Raw genomic sequence first — 18,929 nt, 5'->3', positions numbered from 1 at the left:
ATTGGCTTCCGATAAAGTCAAGACTAATGCATAAAGCTTTGACGCTAACTTTCAAAGCATTACGGACAGGGAAACCAGAATATTTAGCTAAACTTTTGATCCCATATAGGCCAGCTAGAAATTTATGTTCCACTAATGGTCACCAATTATCCTTACCTTCAGTCCATTTAGTGAGATTAACCTCTACATGTAATTCTGCCTTTTTTGCTTCTATACTTTATCTATGGAATTTGTTGCCATTAGAATTATGCAGTGAACTCTCGTATATTAAATTTAGAAGTTTGTTAAAAACTTATCTTTTCGGATTGGTATATTCTTAATTACTTTTTCAAAAAGGGGTATTTAGTATCATATTAGTACGAATGTTGGGGGAGAGATTTGAAGATTTGCAGTTGCTGCTTTTCATAATTGAATTTTAAGTTTTTAATCTATTTTCTATTTAAATTTGAATTTACTTTATAATTTATTATTTGTATTTTACTCTCCTATTGATCATGGAGTTTTTTTCTTTTTGTTTAGTACTATGTAATCCACTATGATAATGTATCAAATACTGGTCTATAAATACTAATAAACATAAACTATTTAAGGAGCAACTTGTAGAGTAAGGATGTGCATTCATTAGTGCAGAAGTGGGCAACCACATTCCTCAAGGGCAACAATTCAGTCAAATTTTCAAAATTTCTACAATGAATATGCACAAGATCTATTTTGTATGCATTGGAAGCATTGTATGGAAATCAATGTCATATATGTTCATTGTAGAAGTCTTGAGGATCAAAGTTGCCCACCCCACATTTAGAATATAGAACAAATAATGCATATCATGGATGTTTAAAAAAATTTAGAAAAATATGTGAAATGCCTGACACAGGCTGACATAGGTGTTTCTATCCTCAATGTTATCTATTCCCATAAGGATCAATATAAGGAGCTGTCTTTTTCTTTTTTCTAAACTGCAAGTTTACTTTTGGTAAGAGACAGGCATATCATAGCTATGGGTGATCATATCATAGGACCTTTTATAATCTTTATATTATTTCAAGCCACATCCTGACTCCAAATTTTAATCACCTAAGCCTGTCCCACCCCACTTATCTCATCTATTTTATGTGAAAACTTCAAAACTGCATCTGCAGGTGTGTGTTTTATAAACTGTCATTTTATGACAAAAAATATGTTCAAAAAACAATAATCACAAAAATGAATTCAAACCATCAAACCATGTGTGAAGAGGAAAAGCAATACTTATCTTAGATGGTGTAACCCATAAACCAGCGCTGGATGAAGATGTACAGCTCCCAACGCCAGAAGAAACGGGCGTTTCAATCTGTGCAAAGAAGATCTTCCTCAGGAGGTAATGAACCAGTGTTGCCCCTCTACAATAGAAGAAAGCATAATAAAACATTTGTACACCCAAAAAAAATCTCTTCAGTGGTCTCTCAACATGGGCACAATTCACAAGATCTTCTGAGAGTGGGGCATCCTCTCTCAGTGGATCTTTTTGCCACTCACCTTAACAAAGTCCCTCAGTTCTATTCCAGGCTTCATTCATTTGGCAGTCTAGAATCATATGCCTTTCTCCTACATTGGGAAGAGGGACTTCCGTATGCTTATCTTCCCATACAACTTGTACAGAAAACTTTGCTAAAAATCAAGCAAGGTCGAGGAACCATGATTTTGATTGAGACAGATCTGGTTCCTATTTCTTCTGGAGTTGTCCTCCAAAGACCTGTGGTGATTGGAATGTTTTGTGCCCATCATCACTCAGAACAAGTGGTCTCTTCTGCACTCCAATCTTCAGACTTTGGCTCTCATGGCCTTAATGTTGAAAGCATAGAATTTTAGTCCTTCGATCTTCCTAAGAGTGTCTCTAGCATCTTTCTCGTTTCCAGGAAATATTCCACTAAGGGAAGTTATTTTTTTAAATGGAAGAGGTTTGCTGTCAGATATGTGAGCAAGTCCCTAAATCCTCTTACTTGCCCTATACAAAAACTGGTTGAATACTTGCTTATACCTTTCTGAGTCAGATTTGAAAACTAACTTTGAAAGGGTACATTTCTGTGCAATCAGTGCTTATCTTCATGTAGGGATTAAGTCCATCTTTATAGCCTCTAGTTGTTCGATTCATAAGAGGTTTGCTGTTGATAAAGCCTTTGGTCAGACTTCCTACTTTGTCATGGGATTGCAACAATGCTCTTCCTCAGCTTATGAATACTCTTTTTGAGCCACGATTCCTGTTATCTGAAGTATCTCACCTAGAAAGTTGTATTTTTGGTGACAGTGAGCTTCAGGCCTTAGAAGCTGATTTACTTTATACAAGATTTCATTACAACAGAGTAGCTCTTCACACACGCCCTGTCCTTTCTAAAGTTTTTGAAGATCCATCTTAACCAGTTAGTTGTTTTGCCAACATTTTTCCCTAAGCCTAATGCCCATCCAAATGAAAGTGCACTGCCTGCCTTAGACTGCAAGCAAGCCTTAGCCTTCTGTCTGGAGCGAATTAAAACTCATAGGTAGTTTACCCAGCTAATAACATGAGATACTTGGGAGTCCAATTAGATGTTTCTTTATTACTTAATTTGCAACTAACTTCTGTTGTTAGATCTGATACACCCTTATATAGATAAAACTTGTTGTGGATCTTTGATTTATGCATTGGTTATCTCAAAGTTGGATTATTGCAAAAATAGCTCTCAAAAAATTAAATAGGAACCAAAAGGCATGACATTTTCTCAGTCGTAGCCCCTCAGCTTTGGAATACCCTACCAGCTCTTGTTAAGAGAAGAAGCTAATCTCAAACGTTTCAAAAGCCTACTCAAGAGTCATTTATTTAAAGAAGCTTTTAAGATTTGATTTAAATTTTACAGTATCCTTTTTAACTCCCTTAAGGAATTAAGCAACAATGAGCCCTTTCCTTTTGGATTTTTCCTTATTTGTCTTTCGTCCCTATCCAAATTGTATTTCTAACCCTATTTCCTTTTGTCTCCCATCTTTCTGCTTCATTTATCCCTTTTTAATATGCCAATTATTAATTGATGTTTCTTTGTAATCGTTTTCTTTTTGTAGATGTAATGGTATTGTTAATGGCATTTCTATTATGTTCGTGCTCTCTTTTATATTTTAAACTCGCTTAGAAATTAGATAAGCTATTAAATCAAATTTTAATAAATCCTTGAAACCTACTGCCATTAGGATCACGTCACTCCACTTTTGAAAGATTCTCATTGGCTTCCAATAAAATTTTGATTAATGCATAAAGCTTTGACTAACTTTTAAAGCATTACAGACAGGGCAGTCTGATTATTTAGCTAAGCTTTTGGTACCATATAGGCCTGTTAAAAATCTGCGTTCTTCTAACTGTCATCAATTGTCCTTGCCTTCAGTTCACCTAGTGAGATTAATCTCTACTTGTAATTCTGCCTTTTTTGCTTCTGTATCCAATTTATGGAATTCTTTGCCAACAGACCTATGTAGTGAATTCTCTTATATTAAATTTAGAAGTTTATTTAAAACTTATTTTTTTGGATTAGCATTTTCTTAGGTTGAATTCTTTTCCAAAGGTCAATTAGCATTATACTGGTTTGAACATGGTGGGAGAGATTTGCAGTTGCAGCTTTTATATCTTTATAATTTTATGTTGTTTATTTTATTTTGTATTTTATAATTTTTACTTAATGCTCATTTTGAATTTATTTTTACTTTTCTTTTTATGATGGAGTTCCTTTCCTTCTGTTTTATATCATGTAAGCTGCTATGATGTTGTACCGAAGAGTAATCTATAAATACAAACATAAACATAATCCAAAAAGGGGGTAGCCATCGGCAAGCACACACTTTCCAATTGGCTAACCCATTGTATTTCCTTTGCTTACACCTAAGCTAGGCTGACTCTTGAGGTCATGTCACGGCTCATAATGTTAAAACAATGGCTACATCGGTAGTCCACTTTTGATCAGCCTCCATTGAGGAGCTATGTAAGACTGAGACGTGGTCTTCAGTTCACACATTCACAGAATAATTGATGTGACAGCTGGTTTATTTGGACATTTCTGCTGAATTTGTTTAGTGTCTATAATCCAACTCCATTGGATTATAGGCCATTGGTTTTTTTTTCTGTTCCAGGCTGTACTTTCATAACCAGTTATATATAATTTCAGGATAATTAACTGTAAGGCCTCAATGTTTAGAGTCTCTGTTGTCCTCACATTGTTTTCAGTGAGCCTAATAGTTAGGGAGTATTCAACTGGCCTGCTTGTCCTCAAAGAAAGCAACTCACCTGTAGCAGCTGTTCTCTAAGGACAGCAAGCCAAGTATTCTCATATACCATCAAACATCCCCTAGTAGTTTTCTTCAACTATATCATCTGACTGATAGACCCACACTCACTCATCTGGCTTGAATGCACTCACGCAAGCATAGAGGGAAGCTGCTAGAACTTTCTTTAGCTAATGCACACAAGGCAGCATCTGCAGTGGGCTCTGTTGGATGATGCCACCCCACACACACACACGTACACATGTGAGATTACGTAGCCTGCTGACATTGGAGAACATCTGTTACAGCTGAGTAACTTCACTGTATTCTAAGCAATTTGATGGAGTTCTCGGTTTTATGAGTTGTCTCATTTAACAAGCTTTTCTAACAGCAGGAATGCATGTTTTTACCCCCTTTCCTCTGGTTTTTAAAGGGGTCAATACTTTCCTTCCCTCCCACCCCCTCTTCCCCCACTAACAAAGGTAAATTGGATAATTTCTAATCGTACTACTGAGGGGAACCCCTATGTTCAGCTTCAAGTGCCCTCCTTACATATAATGTGAGCCTATAGGTCCCTTCGGCTTGTCTAACTTGATAATTATTAAATTTGATTATTGTTAAATGACTATTATGATAAATTATTGATGATGATCATTAAATTTGACTAACTTAAATTTGACTAACAGCTGTCCATGTACTGCACCAAATTGTGTTGACAATAGGTAAATTCAGCCTTGACTCGAAGGGCACCGACTAAATGAGGTCGCATTCAAAATTCCTGACTTCTGAACTAGAAGAGATATCACATCAACCTCTTGAATATGAGCGCTGTGTTAAAGATTATAAATCATTCAGGGAACCCCTATACTTTAATTTTCTTTGAAGCAAAAAAAATTATGAAAATGTAATGAAAAAATACAAACTATTGCAAAGAGAAGTGCTCATTCAATATCCCATGGTCCTTTGTATCAAGCACTGCTAGTTTAAATTGATATAAAGATCATCAAGGAGAAATACAGCCCTGTCAAAAGACTGAATGTGTGGAATCAAGAATATCATGAAGCTCTAGAGAACTCATAAACTAAATAGTGACCACAAATACAATTCATGTGCCATAAAAAAAGAACTATGTAGTCCATCAGCCACGGGGAATGTATCCAACATGTTTTGCCAAAAGACGGATTTTCAAGGAACTCCCCTTCTCCTGATCTTGGTCTGGAAAAAGCTGGGGCAGATGGTGGTTTTTAGCAGGTGAAGGGTAGTTCCTTGAAAAAGCTGTGTTTTGGTGAAACATTTGGATATGTTCCCCCTGGCGGATGGACTAAATAATTTAAGATAAGTAAAAGTGAAACATTTAAGAGTGTAATTTGTGGTACTCTTAATAGATTGAAAGTTATGTTGAGGAAAGGTGAAGGGCTAATGATGAGGTAGGTGTATAAATCTTAATAATAATAATAGCTTTATCCTGTCATACCTTTTCATTTCAAGATGATATACAATAAGAGATGCTGTAAGGACAGCAAGGTTACATCAGTTAGATTTGGGAAGGTGTGGAAGACAGTTGAGTGAACGAGGTAGTAGGGTAGGAAGGAGGAGTGTGTAAGAAGAGGTAAGAGATGAGCGGAATCGAAGGATTAGACAACTTTGTCGAATAATTAGGTTTTTAGTGATTTCCTGAATGAACAGTATGTTGATGTGAAAAAAACATTTATAAAGGTAAAAGGTATGTTGATGTGTTCAGGTTTAGGTTGCTTAAGGTGTTGTTCCAAATCTCTGTTGAGGAATCTTTTAAATTTGCATCCTTTGGGAGAAGGAAATGTGAACAGTAATGTTCTGCGAGGGCGGCAGAGTTTGTCCTGTAGGGTGAGGTGTACAACGAGAGTTATCGAGCACTAAGTGACACCGCTGAAGCTCGAAGAATCAAAGATTAAATTTGTGTTATATCCGATTAAATTTGTGTTACATCCCAAGGAGTTTGGAAAGACACACAAAACTTGGGCAGTTAGTGATTTCTTTTCAACAAGAATGTTTATTCTAACTGCATGCATCACTTGAAAACTATAAAATCCCAGATATTTTTATTGCCTAGGTCAGTGTTCTTCAATGGAAGGCCTAAGGGCCAATGGTGGCCCTTGGAGACCTCTAAAGTGGCCCTCATAATCATTCTAATTTTTTTCTTCTACTCTCTGCCTCTCTATCCAAGTTCATGACAAAAAGGGGGACATGGATGGGAGGAAGAACCACATTCTTGAAAGACAAGGCATTTCTTAGTAGGTGAAGAGAATATATTTATGTCCACCTCTTTGAGGAGATGCCAAACAAATAGTTAAGAGTATGAGCTTGTGGGAAGAACATAACTGAAAGACACTAATCAGCAATGTTGTGACCTCGTATGAAAGATATTTGACAGTTCTCCTTCAACTCTTTGGATCCCAAATGGTCCCAGCTTAAAAAAATTAATGAAGACTACTAGGCAGAGTTCAGTAAGGCTTTTACCCTGATTTTCACTGTTCTGGCTCTTTAGAGATTCCAGCAGCTAAAAACCATTTTGGTACTGTAGTCTCAAAAATATTACCAAGATAAACCTTCAATTTTTTAAGCACATCTTCTTTAATGCAATTTTTTTTTTTTTTTAGTTAAATTTCTTTAACATTAAGGATAGGTATACACTAAAACCTTGGATTGCAAGTAGCTTGGTTTGCAAGTGTTTTGTAAGACAAGCAAAGCACTTTATTAAATTTTAACTTGATATACAAGCAATGTCTTGTAATATAAGTACATACAGTATACACACATCACAACTAAGCCGATGGTTCTTTTCTCTCTGACACTGCAGGAGTGTAGTGACTGTTCTAAATGAGCGCGGTCTTGCAATAAGTACATATAGTATTAAAGTTTTTGGGTTGTGGAACGAATCGTCTGCATTTCCATTATTTCCTATGGGGAAATTTGCTTTGATACTGTATATGAGTGCTTTGGATTACAGGCATGCTTTTGGAACGAATTATGCTCGCAAACCAAGGTTATATTGTATTAGGATTTTAACTGGTTATTTTGCAAATATATGTCAATGGGAGACCACAGTGTTTTCTGAGTAGATATTTTTCCGCTGCATGTAACTAAAGTACTAATATATGCAACTGAGGTCCACCAAAAGGTATAGTCCAGGAATTTAGCAAATTTCCAGGTTTTAAAGACATGTTAAATGCCTAATGAAAGTAGTATGTCAATTAATTTTGGCTTGCAGATAGAATGAACAAAGCATGGATGCAATGATCGAAGAATTATTATATCAAAGTTGATATCAGCAGAACATCCAGTGATCTTGATAATGACCAGATTTCTCCCCCAAAAGGCATTATCTTAGAACAGTTATATAGCATAAGTATTAGAGTGCCAGATGATGAGTTTCAATGCCAACATTTGTCATTTTCTAGCAAAGTGGCTTTCATCATTCAATGTGTGGAGTCCAGGTGGCTTTCCACATAACAAAGTATAAAGAATGAGATAATCCAACAGATAATAGTGGTCTATTAACTTTAGATTAGAGAATGACACCGGAACAAATTTGTTCCTGTCCCCGCAGGAATTCAGTTTCCCCCATCCTATCCCCACGAGTTTTGTTGCTGTTGCTGTCGCTGTCCCTGCCTTAACCGCACAAGCCTCAAACATTTATGATTTTAAAGTGTTTGAGGCTTGTGCAGATGAGGACAGAGATTGCAGGAAAGGGGCAGGGACAGGAAAAGAACTCACCGGGATGGGAAAATGAGTTCCCGCGGGGATGGGGAAAAATTTGCCCCCATGCCATTCTCTACTTTAGACCAAAAGGTGTTCTATTCCAGGTCATTTAAGAAAATAGTGAGCAGATTGAACCATTAGGACATAATCTGTAAATACATTAGCCCAGGACAAGCAGCAGCATATTCTCACATGTGGGTGATGTCATCCACGGAGCCTCGGTACAAACAGCTGCTAAAGCGCTCTTGCACTTCAAGAACTTAAGATAGTTCGCAACTGACCGCACCACATATGCATGAGTGCCTTCCCACCCGACACAGGCGTGCGCTCCTCAGTTTTCAGTTTTTCGTGGAGCTACAAAGTTATGTGAAACGGTCTCTGTTTTATTTTGCCTTCCCGCTTGCGATTTCTACTGATTTTCTTTCTTATTCTCTTCTGCGAATTACAGACCAGTAAGTCTCACACCAATAGTGTGTAAACTCATGGAAACTCTACTTAAAGGGAAATTAGACACGATATTGGATGAGGGGAATCTGAGGGATCCCTGTCAACATGGATTCACTAGGGGCAGGTCATGCCAATCCAATCTTATCAGCTTCTTTGACTGGGTGACAGGAGAGCTAGACTCGGGAGAGTCTCTGGACATAGTGTACTTGGATTTCAGTAAAGCGTTTGACAGTGTCCCACACCGTAGACTATTAAACAAGATGAAATCGATGGGGTTAGGTGAGAAACTAACGGCATGGGTCAATGATTGGCTGAGTGGAAGACTTCAGAGGGTGGTGGTCAATGGCACCCTCTCTAAGACATCGGAGGTGACTAGCGGAGTGCCGCAGGGCTCAGTCCTGGGACCATCCCTTTTAACATATTCGTAAGGGACTTGACCCGAAGGCTTCAGGGAAAAATAGCGCTGTTTGCCGACGACGCCAAACTGTGTAATATAGTAGGTGAAAGCGATCTCTTGGATGGTATGGCGCAGGATCTGATCAAGTTGGAAAACTGGTCCTCAACATGGCAGCTGGGCTTCAACGCAAAGAAGTGTAAGGTGATGCATCTCGGCAGCAGAAATCCATGCAGAACATACACCTTTAATGGAGAAACACTAGCTACGACCTCAGAAGAACGGGACTTGGGAGTAATCATCAGTGCAGACATGAAGGCTGCCAAACAGGTAGAGAAGGCCTCATCCAAAGCAAGGCGGATGATGGGATGTATCAATAGAAGCTTCGTCAGCCGTAAACCTGAAGTCATAATGCCACTGTACAGAACCATGGTGAGACCTCATCTGGAGTACTGTGTGCAATTCTGGAGGCCACATTACCGTAAAGATGTACTTCGAGTTGAGTCAGTCCAGCGAATGGCCACTAGGATGGTCTCCGGACTCAAGGGTCTCTCATACAAGGAAAGACTGGGCAAGTTGCAGCTCTACTCTCTAGAGGAGCGCAGGGAGAGGGGTGACATGATTGAGACATTTAAGTACGTCACGGGTCGTGTTGAGGTGGAAAACAACATATTCTTTCCTAAGGGACCTTCAGTCACAAGGGGGCACCCGCTCAAACTCATAGGAGGGAGATTTGGTGGTGACACCAGGAAGTATTTCTTTACAGAAAGGGTGGTGGATCACTGGAACAAACTACTGGTGCAGGTGATCAAGGCCACTAGCGTGCTTGACTTTAAGAATAAATGGGACATCCATGTGGGATCTCTACGTGGGTCGAGCAGCACTCTGACTTAATGGGGTGGGACAGTAGAGTGGGCAGACTTGATGGGCTATAGCCCTTTTCTGCCGTCATCTTTCATTACAAAAAAAAGAGAGAAAAAGTTTGATTTTTCTTTATTTTTTACCAGTCAGAAGTTTTTGACAGTGGAGCCTTTGCCTCCGCCTCAACCTTTGGTTTTTGATTTGTCTGAGGTGGTTTCCCTTCCCATGTCCCACATGTTGACTGCTTTAAAAAGTGCGGCAGGTGCAAGCGCATTATTTCCTTAACTGATCCCCATAAGTGGTGTATCCAGTGCCTGGGTCCAAACCACCGCGTAGAGTTTTGTAGGAGTGTGTGGCGCAGTGGTTGGATCTACAGCCTCAGCACCCTGGGGTTGTGGGTTCAAACCCTGTGCTGCTCCTTGTGACCCTGGGCAAGTCACTTAATCCTCCATAGCCCCAGGTACGTTAGATAGATTGTGAGCCCACTGGGACAGAGAGGGAAAATGCTTGAGTACCTGATTGTAAAAAAACCGCTTAGATAACCTTGATAGGCGGTATATAAAATCTTAATAATAATAATAATGTACACGCTGTTCGATGCTTCAGAAGCATTCTATAAAAAGCTGCCTTTTACAGCAAAGACTTCTCTTCGGTAGGCTATAGCTGTGTCAGGTAAGCTAGCTAAGAAGTCACCAGCTTCCCATATGGTGTCTCAGGCCACTAAGGTATCGAGTTTAGTCGTACCGACCAAACAGAGACCATTGATGCGGCTCGCTTCAACTTTGAAGGGTGCATCTTCATCCATGCCATCCTCTCCAGAGTAAGCCGCAGCACCTTTGATACAGACGTCCAATTCACAGGTGTCAGTGTAAGCTCGATGCTCTCTTTCAATTGGAGTTTGGGATATGTTTCAATTGGTTATCCCCATGTCAGCTCTTCTAGTAGCGGCCCAGCCTGAGCATCGTCTCATGCGAGATGCAAGTACCACTACTGCTTCATCGGTACCGTGTCACTCTCGGCACCGATCATCTTCATCGAGCCATGCTTCCAGACGTCGCTCCTCAAGGCACCAATCTCCTCCAAGGCATCAACAAAAGAAGCATCATTCTTCTGGATATCGCTCCAGTCATTCCAGACATTCATCTCCACTAAATCTGACAAGCATTCTTCTAAGTCCAGGCACATTTCTCTTCGCTGTTCAGACAAACGTAAGAAGTCTGTTTCTCCTACTCCATTGGATCGGTACTGAGCCAAATGCCAATACCGTTCTTCAATTCCCATAGATTCAGGCCTTTGTCTTGATTTCACTCATGAGGTATCTCCATCTTCTACAGAAGCTTATGATTCTCAGGCAGAGCATTCTCCTCACACCACTTCTCACAGAGAGCCTTCTCTTTCTGAGCCGGTCTCATTTACTTGCTTTATCAGACAGATGAGTAAAGACATGGCTATAAAATTGAAAACAGACTCCAAGTATTCAGGAATGTGTGGCGCAGTGATTGAAGCTACAGCCTCAGCACCCTGGGGTTGTGGGTTCAAACCCCGCGCTGCTCCTTGTGATCCTGGGCAAGTCACTTAATCCTCCATAGCCCCAGGTACGTTAGATAGATTGTGAGCCCATCAGGACAGATAGGGAAAATGCTTGAGTACCTGATTGTAAAACCGCTTAGATAACCTTGATAGGCGGTATATAAAATCCTAATAAAACTTGAAACTCACTACAAATATTCTCCTTAGAAGCTTCTCAAGCTTCCATTACATGGAATTTTAAAGGAAACTCTGAAAAAATTGGGATTCTCCTTTCTCTGTTCCGGCTGCTTCTTGAAAGCTGGATTCTCAGTACAAGATCATTTCTGGTTTTTAAAAAACCTCAACTCTCACATCAGTCTCTTGTAGTGAAATCCACTCTCAAAAATTCTGCTCCTTCTAAATTCTATGCTACTGTTCCTCCAGGGCAAGAAGGTCGGACGATGGACAGATTTGGTAGATGTCTCTACCAAAATTTCATGTTGGCTAATAGAATCATCAACTACAATTTTTATTTTACCTGTTACCTTAAGTATTGTGTAAAACAAATGCCTAACTATTATAAGTATCTTCCATCTGATCAGAAGTCAGAGTTCCATCACGTTTCATACTCTCACACAACTTAGGCAACATATAGTACAATCCTCACGATGCCTTTGAGCTGTCTTCTTGTGTTTCTGCAATGGCTGTGGCCATGAAAAGGCTTGCATGGCTCAGATAGCAGATATGGATGCTAACCTCCAGGATCGGTTAGCTAATATTCCCTGCTTAGGAGATGATTTTTTGGATACACTATTGAGAATGCAACTAAAAAGCTTTCAGAACAACTAAGCCTAAATCCTCTGCCTCTAAATCTTTCAAGTCCTCTTCTTCATATCAGGGGCGCTATACACCAAAATCTACTCCTCTTTCTAGGCTGCAACAGAAAAAACAGCATCAACAGCGTCCTCAAAAGCCTCAGACCTCTGCTACTTCCAAGTCAAATTAGCCTTTTTGAATGTTTAATAGAGAGCATATTTTCAATCACCGTAACTTCGCCTCTTCCTGTTCCCATTGGAGGTCGTCTTCAACATTACCATCATCATTGGCAACTAATCACCTCCAATTTCTGGGTCCTCAATATCATTTGAGAAGGCTATTCTCTTCATTTACTCAACATTCCTCCAGATCATCCTCCAAGAGAGTTTCCTTCCAACTCCCTACAGTCCTCTCTTCTTCTCCAGGAAGTCAAATCTCTGCTCGTTTTCAATGGCATTGAGAAGGTTCCTTTGGACCAGCAGAAAACAGGGTTTTATTCTCGGTATTTCCTTGTCCCAAAGACGGGAGGTCTTCACCCCATTTGGACCTCAGAGGTCTCAACAAATTTCTTGTCAAATAAAAATTTTGGATGCTGTCTCTGGCATCGCTGTACCCCCTACTGGATCAGAATGGTTGGTTATGTTCTCTGGTTCCCAAGGAGGCTTACACTCACATTCCCATTCACCCAGCCTCTCGCAAGTTTCTCAGATTTTGGGTGGAAAATCATCATTACCAATACAAGGTTCTGCCTTTTGGTCTCCCATTATCTCCCAGAGTTTTCACCAAGTGCCTGGTGGTGGTGGTGGCAGCAGCAGCCATGTGAACTCATGGTTTCCGAGTCTTTCCTTATCTGGACGATTGGCTCATCAAAGATCCTTTGTCTCAAATTGTTATTGTAGTGACACAACAGATTATATTCTGCAAAATTTGGGATTCGAATCAACTTCCTCAAATCTCAATTGCAGCCTTCTCAAACTCTTCAGTTCATCGGAGCCCTCCTAGACACTGTTCAACTCAGGGTGTTCCTTCCTCAACAACGTCAAGATGCTTTGATACAACTTAGCCATCAAGTGTCCCTCCTTCCTTCACTCTCAGCGAGGCACATGATGGTTCTTCTAGGTCACATGGGCTCTACAGTTCACATGACTCCTTTTGCCAGACTTCACTTACGGATCCCTCAGTGGTCCCTGGCTTCTGAGTGGTCACAGGCTCTCGATCCACTTTCCCAGCACATACAGTAACATCTTCTCTACGGCAATCTCTTCAGTGGTGCATGCTCTCTTCCAGTCTTTCCAGAGGTTTGCTGTTTCAAACACCCCCTTACCAGAAGGTTCTTATGACAGATTCGTCAACCTATGCTTGTGGAGCTCACCTAGATGGTCTCCGTACTCAAGGGCACTTGTCTGCCACAGAGCGTCACCATCACATAAATCTGTTAGAACTCAGAGTGATTTTCAATGCTCTCAAGGCTTTTCAGCATCTTCTTCAAGATCAGGTCATTCTCATCTGTACAGACAATCAAGTAACTATGTACTATGTGAACAAGCAGAGAGGAACAGGTTCTCTTCTCCTCTGCCAAGAAGCTCAAAAGATTTGGAATTGGGCAATTCTTCACAATATTTTTCTGAAGGCTGTTTACATTCAAGGAGACCAAAATTCACTGGTGGACAAACTGAGCCGCATCCTGCAACCTCACGAATGGAGGCTGAACTCAGCAGCTCTCAGTTAAATTTTTTCTCAATGGGGAATCACTCAGGTAGGCCTTTTTGTGTCTCCCCACAACAACAAACACGCCTGGAGGCAGATGTTTTTCTCCTGGACTGGACAAACAAGTTCCTATATGCTTTCCCTCCATTTCCACTTATTCTCAGGACACTTGTTAAACTCAAACACGAATCCGCCACCATGATTCTGATAGCTCCTCAGTGGCCCAGACAACCATGGTTCTCCCTTCTACTTCAACTCAGCATCAGGGAGCCACTTATTCTGCAAATTTTTCCATCTCTTTTTACACAGAGTCGAGGTTCTCTTCTTCATCACAACCTGCAGTCTTTGCACCTGAGAGCTTAGGCTGACTTCACCTGAGAGCTTGGGCTGACTTCACCTGTTCTTCATTTTTCTCAATATGCCAAGAGACATCTTGGATGCTTCCAGAAAACCATCCACAAGACAATGTTATACTCAAAAATGGACTCAGTTTTCTGCTTGCTGCAAGCTTCATCATCAGGAACCAAAATCCACCTCTTTGTCTTCGATTCTGGATTATCTTTTCCATTTATCCCAGTCTGGCCTAAAATCCACCTCTATTAGAGTCCATCTCAAAGCAATTGCTGCTTTTCATCAACCTTTAGATGGAAAACCTCTCTCTGCTCATCCTGTGGTTTCCAGATTTGTGAAAAGACTATTTGATGTTAAACCACCTCCAGTAGTTTGGGATCTTAATGTTGTACTTAATAAACTGATGAAGCCTCCATTTGAACCAATATCTACGGTTCATCTTAAATACCTCACTTGGAAAGTAGTTTTCCTCATTTCTCTAAATGTCTGCTCACAAAGTCAGTGAACTTCAAGCCTTGGTAACAGATCCACCATCTACCAGTATTCCATTATGATAAAGTGGTATGCCACACCATCCAAAGTTCTTACTGTTTCATCTCAATCAATCCATTGTACTTCCAGTATTTTTTCCCAAGCCTCATTCTCATCCTGAAGAAACAGCTCTTCATATTCTGGACTGTAAACAAGCATTGGCCTACTATTTGCAAATGACTAAATCCCATAGATCTTCTCCACAACTTTTTGTCTCCTTTGATTCAAACAAGTTAGGGCATCCTGTTTCCAAGAGGACAATTTCCAACTGGTTGGCTGCTTGCATCTCATTTTGTTAAGCTCAGGCTGGGCTGCAACTGGAGGGTTGTCTCACAGCCCACAAAGTTCGAGCTATGGCAGCTTTAGTAGCTTTCTATGCTCTACTCCTATTGATTAAATATGCAAAGCTGCTACTTGGTCCTCGGTTCATACCTTCACTTTTCATTATTATCTGGAATCCTATTCCTGACAGGATGGCCACTTCGGCCAAAAAGTATTACAAAATTTATATTCTTAATAGCCAACTCTCCCACCATCCCATTTTTGGTTAGCTTGGAGGTCACCCACATGTGAGAATATGCTGCCTGCTTTTCTTGGGATAAAGCACAGTTACTTACCATAACAGGTGTTATCCATGGACAGCAGGCAGATATTCTCACAACCCACCCACCTCCCCTGGTTGGCTTCTTAGCTGGCTAGCTGAACTGAGGAGACGTACGCCTACATCGGGCGGGAAGGCACTCGCGCAAGCACAGTGTAGTCAATTGCGAATTTTTTAAAGCTCTTGAACTGCAAGAGTGCTTTAGTAGCTGTACCAGGGCTCCGTGGATGATGTCACCCATATGTAAGAATATCTGCCTGCTGTCCCTGGATAACACCTGTTACTGTATATAACTGTGCTTAATGGTGATCTCTTAAGAGATTATAAAAACTGGAAATATCTTTACTTTGTATAAGAGCTAAGTCGCACCATTTCTTAATATATGTGGCATCATCCAGAATTGAGTGAGTTACTACTGACAGATGAAGTAAGTGAAGTTAATAATGACCATTGGGATTCTTCATGTTTTATTGAAGTAAATTGCAATAAATTTTGAGAAGGGTTTCAGATGATCGTGGAAATAAAGTTGATTAACAGACCATATGTTGTACAATTGCCATGTTTTCCAATAGAGGAATTTATTTTTGTTTGTTTAGGATTATTCCAAATAGACATGTCTCTGTGGGAGTATATGGACAGAGTGGCTACCTTATCCAGATTACGCAAGGCAGTTTGAGTCGCAGATAGTAAGGTAAATTGTTTAAGGTGTTTGGGTACTTGCATTGTGGCAAGGTTGGATAGAGGTATGGGTGAACAGAGTTGCTTTTCCAATTCCAACCAAGTTGGCATGGAAGATTAGGTTTTTACCTTTGATAATCTTCTTTCTGTTAGTCCCTGTAGGATTCCATACACTAGGTGTTCAATCCAGGAGTTGCTGAAATCCAACACTTTTCTGAGCATATGCTCTAACTCCTTAGACTGACAGCTGGAAACATATCCAGCTGAGTCCCAAAGCCAAGTAACATACCTGAATAAATCTATGACAAGAGGGTACTGGGGAGGGGGGAAGATCCACAGCAACACAAACCATTCTCAAACTAGTCTGCTCTGCAAAACATGAACAAGTAATAAACAGGCACAAAGGCAACTCAGAAAAACATTGAGGAACAATGTAGAACTAACCTGCTGTGTGCAATGAGCACCCACACTAGACAGTCTTCAATAAAGCATACTCACAGAAGTGAAAAACTGCTCATAGGATCCAGCAACCGGCTGGAACAACTTCAAGCCTGCAAGGATAACAATCGAGGCAGAAGGAAGCAGGCTATGCTAAACAACTGAGCGTACACAGAGAGGGCGGGTCATATGGAATCCTACAGGGACTAACAGAAGATTATCAAAGGTAAAAACCTAATCTTCCATTCTGTTATATCCCTTCCGGATTCAATATGCTAGGTGACATACCAAAGCAATGGTAGCAAGGAAGGTATGGTACAGAGAACAACTCCCACGTCCGCAATATAGAGAAAGGGCTCCTTGCATGAATGAGCCGGAAGATACTAAATATACTATGCTGAGACAATGGCGACCAGAAAGACAGTCTTGAAGAATGAAGGTAAGATTCCACAAAAGGAAAAGAAAACACAAGAGAGGTTTACTTCAAAACTTTAACAGGTTCAGCTCCAATTTACCTCTCATACCATTTTGATTTTTCTGGTATTACCAGTCGCAATGTGTCCATTTGTTCTCCTTCCCATCTTTGAAGGGTTGTATTTATAAGAGATTCCTAGATAGGACATTATCATTTCAAGCTGGCAAATGGAATAAATGCCTAAGTATGTTTATCTTAAATGCATTTTCTTACCAAACCTTTAGAAAAACAGTTAAAACTTATCTTTTTGATAAATTTGTATTAATTTCATATCCTTGTTGATGTATCTCTGAATTGCTTTTTGTAATATTACTGTCCGTATGCAGTCTCTTTTTATTGTAAACCACTCTGAACTGTTTGTGATATTGCGGTATATAAAAATAAAGATATTATTAAATGAAGTGCCCCTCTCGTAAACCTGGTCACATCTGGATGAATAGTAAGCGAACTAGCGCCTCTGCATGCTCTAAAACAGTGGTCTCAAACTTGCAGTCCGGGGGCCACATGCCGCCTGCCAGGTACTATTTTGAGGCCCTCGGTATGTATCATAATCACAAAAGTAAAATAAAACAGTTTCTTGATCATATGTCTCTTTAGCTATAAATTACAATATTATTATTAAGGCTTATCCAAAAGGAAAGATTTATAAATTATGAAGAGTTTTACCTCATGTAAAACTGTCATTTCTTTAATAAGACATTAACTATTTTTTTTTCTGAGGCCCTCCAAGTATCTACAAATCCAAAATGTGGCCCTGCGGTTTTGATTTTGAGACCACTGTTTTAAAGCATGAAAAGCCTGCAACTGGAACTATAAGGGATGCCACATTAAACCCTTTTCTAGGCCCACCAGAAGAAAAGCTAGGACCACTGAAATGGGAGCCCTCTCAGGCTCCACCTGGTCTTTAGCACACCACTGCTGGCAAGCCTTCCTGTCTTTGGCATAAGAAGCTATAGTAGAGGTTTTCTTAGAGTGCAAAAGAGTCAAAATATTGATATCTGAATAACCATGCTGCATCAAGGCTGAGCGGTCAAGAGCCATGTTGTAAGATCAAAGCGCCATGGGTTCTCCATGGGCACCAGCCCCCAACTGAGAAGGTAGCGATGAAAAGAGAGCTTAAGTATCTCATCCCGCTGAAGATGGACGAGATCCGCATACCACAGGCGATGAGGCCAATCTAGAGCTACTAGAACCACAAGGCTGGGATGCGTTGCTATCCGACGGATGACCTGACTGACCAGAGGCCATGGAAGAGAAACAGGAGCTCATGAGCCGGCCATGGCTGAGCCAAGACATCCAGCCCTAGGCTTCTGCACTGTGTTCATCGACTGAAAAAGTGGCTGGCCTTCGAGTTCTCTGCAGAAGCCATCAAATCCATCTGGGGCTGACCCCCAGCTCTGTATGATCAGATGGAACACCTTTAACGAAAGGGATCATTCTCCCGGGTTCAGGACCCTGCCTGAACACTTACAACTCCAGCCACATGGGCCGCCGAGAAAGACAGAAAATGTGCTCACACCCAGCGGAACAGCATGCAAGCTTGCTACATTGCCCAAGGGAGCACTACTTGTGCCTCCTTGATGAATTATGTATGCCACTGCTATGGCGTTGTCAGAGAATACTCACACCGCTTTTCCTTTCAGAAGAGTCTGGAGAGTGAGTAGCACCAGCCAAATTGCCTAAAGCTCCAGACGATTGATCGACCAACATTTCAGATGAGGAGTCCACTGACATTTCGGATGAGAAGTCCACTGCCCCTGGATGAAGCAGTCCCCGCAGTGAGCACACCAACCCAACAGGCTGGCATCCATTATGAGAGTCATCAACTCGGAAATCCGAAGAAGCTAACCCTGGCATGGAGCCTCCCCCAGAATCCACCAGCTCAAGTTGCTGCAAGCTGGCATCGACCAGGGGAGTGGCACCTGAAGGGGATGACGCTGTGGAGACCACCGAGAGATGAGAGACTCATGTAAAAGGCGCATGTGCACTCTGGCCAGGGGGACTGCCTCCAAGGTTGCCATTAATCCCAGAACCTGCATATAATGCCAGGCTGTGGGAGCCGGATGGTCCAGGAGATCTGATCTGTTGTTGAAGTTTGTCTGCGTGCCTCGGGAAGAAACACATGA

General features: G+C 40.8%; 1 protein-coding gene across 3 annotated transcripts in view; it reads left to right on the top strand.

Annotated features, from left to right (window-relative positions):
- The window catches only part of PARP8 (poly(ADP-ribose) polymerase family member 8), a 505,058-nt gene that overhangs the window by 419,991 nt on the left and 66,138 nt on the right, over positions 1-18,929 (top strand). Inside the window, exon 22 of one of the 3 annotated variants that reach the window (XR_004538172.1) lies at positions 15,809-15,903. The exons of the other annotated variants lie outside the window; for them this stretch is intronic. The gene's annotated coding sequence lies outside the window, so the exon portion shown is untranslated. The remainder of the gene's footprint in view (positions 1-15,808; positions 15,904-18,929) is intronic. 3 annotated transcript variants of the gene reach the window in all.

The sequence above is a fragment of the Geotrypetes seraphini genome, chromosome 1 (genome assembly GCF_902459505.1).
Source record: "Geotrypetes seraphini chromosome 1, aGeoSer1.1, whole genome shotgun sequence".
In the NCBI taxonomy this organism is placed as follows: domain Eukaryota; kingdom Metazoa; phylum Chordata; class Amphibia; order Gymnophiona; family Dermophiidae; genus Geotrypetes; species Geotrypetes seraphini.
Note: the sequence above shows the minus strand (reverse complement) of the source record. Positions and strands in the feature narration are given on the sequence as shown.